We start from the raw sequence: 2,568 nt of genomic DNA, 5'->3' as shown, positions 1-2,568 counted from the left end.
TCCGGAAAAATATGGCACATATTTCCTGCGACCGGAACAGATATACTACTGAATTCAAACTCATTTCAATGAAAAAAAAAACCATCTTCATCAGAACTTCATTACTTCTTCCCACCTAACCGGTACTTAACATACCTGTAAACGGATCAAATTTGCATTTTTCACTACCATCACTTAAACCTTTCATAATGTTATATTTCGCAAATTCTTGTCAATCCCAATCGTCTCCCTATAATTGCACACTCTCTTCACTTTTCTCAAACATACTGTCATAAATTATAAAGCATATCTTTCCATCAACTCTCTCAATATCTAACACAGCCAATAATGAGTTTGTTTTTGCAAACTTTACCAATCTATCACATCCTCTTCATCAACTATGTTATTTCGTCGCTTTCTGCTGAGGTCAAAGGTTAAATAACTTAAATAGCTCAATTCTTTTTACAGCTCAATTTCCTCGCCCTCTTTTTTGTTTTAGCTGAAATGCAGAAATTTTGAATCTCAGGAATGAAATTTTATGGCTCAAAAATAAAAATTTTAAAATTTCTAATCAAAACTTCTTCTTTGAAAAGAAAAGTTTTAATTTAAAATTTAATCTTCGAAATTTCAATGAACATAATAATGTGCAACAAGCAGTAAAATTTTCAAAATTTTAATTAAACTTAGCATTCCTAAGAAAGAATCTAACCTAAAATTGTATGCAGCCTGAATCTAAATCTAGCTTGAAGTGTTAAAAAAACAGGCCAAAATTATGTTATTTAAGGTTTGCAACAAATTCAAGCATCAATTGATTCAGGTTTCTAAATATTGCTAATCTGAAATATTATAAAATTTATAATATCTGGATGCCTAAGTTGATGATGTTGTTGCTTAGTAATTTCATTTTGCTAATAAGCCAAGAGTATTAGCCAAGAGTAGTAGGTAATCTGGTTAAAAAAAAAAGAAAAATTTAGTATGATGCATTTGGAATTTAAATTAGGAAGGTAATGCTTAAATTTCAAATTTCACTTTATTTTTTAGTACATAAGTGGTATGGAAAACTTTTCCAATTTTTTTTAATTTTTTAAAATTTGAAAATTTAGAAACTAAAAATTTTTCACATAAAATATATATGAATACTTCAAATAGTTTCAACAAATTGAATTTTAATTTTTCTTTTTTCTTTTTAGAATATTTCGTTTTATTTGTAAATAGAAAGTTTGCGTGAAATATTTGCAAAAATTATAATTGTATTATTAATTACAATTCATAATATCAAAGTTCATAATGATTTGTTACCGTAATTACTCTTAGAAGAAGCGAAGGATTTTGCTGGAATACGAGTGAGACTAAATGTTTGGAAGCATAAAGTAAGGTTAGGTTAAGTTATTAATATTTATAAGGAAAGTTAGATTAGGCTAGGTTAAGTTACTAATATTTATAAGGAAGGTTAGGTTAGGTTAGGCAACTAATGCTTATAAGGGAGAAGTAAGATTAGATTAGGTTACTAATGTTTATAAAGAAGGTTAGATTAGGTTAGGTTAAGTTGCTAATATTTATAAGGAAGGTTAGGTTAGGTTAGGCAACTAATAAAAGCTTATAAGGGAGAAGTAAGATTAGGTTACATTACTAGTGTTTATAAGTAAAAAGAAAGGTTAATCTGGTGTTCATAAGCAATAATTCCGAGCAATATTACTAATATACATGTACAATATGATCAACTGATAAAATTCGAACTCAAATTTGAATTTGAATAATTGTCAATGTGATAGAAATAAAGCAACATTTGCTTTTTTTTTCCACAAATTCAGTGACAAATTTAGGTATAATTGAAGAAAATAAGTTAAGATTAAAAAACAATCAAACTAAAGTTTAATCAGGAAAGAGAAATAGAATAGATAAAAAAAAGAAAAAGTAATCATTTATCATTTTTAACTATCACTTTGTTATTTCTCAATATGAAAAAGAAAAGAATAATTTAAAAAAAAAAAAGAAAAAGTTAGGAATAGATCAAGTATTTCATTCTATTTTTTTAAACAATTTATTCTGTTCCTCAACTTCCTCAGCTTATCGTTTCCGGAAAAATTACTTCCTATATCCAGAATTCAAATTTGTTTCCGGTTTATTCACTCATTTCCTGAATTATTTCCAAATAATATTTCCCTATAAAAATTCAACGCACAAAAGCAAGCCAAATTTTACATTTCATATCAACAATATGCAAAGAGTTGCATGTAAAAATTAATCATCAATTAATCACTAATTAATAATTAACAATCGATTGATAATTAATTTTAGTAAGAAATGATAGTGATTGCAGGAACTTAGCATAAAAAATTTATCGTAATTATCAATTTAATCATCAATTATCAGTTCTCGATTTTTATCAATTGTTTATAATTATCAACGAATTTTCCTCATAACATTCATTCTTCATTTTTCGTTTTTTTTCTTTTTTTATTGAAATTTAATCTTGAATGGTGTTTTTATTAAATTTAAATTCGAAAACTAAATTTTTATTAAATTTAGGTTTAAAAACTTAATTTTTATTAAATTTAAATTTGAAAACTGAATCCATTTTTATTAAAT

The sequence above is a fragment of the Loa loa genome (genome assembly GCF_000183805.2).
Source record: "Loa loa unplaced genomic scaffold supercont3.453, whole genome shotgun sequence".
NCBI classification, from domain to species: Eukaryota; Metazoa; Nematoda; class Chromadorea; order Rhabditida; family Onchocercidae; genus Loa; species Loa loa.
The sequence above is the reverse complement of the archived record's forward strand: the minus strand, read 5'-3'. Positions refer to the sequence as shown.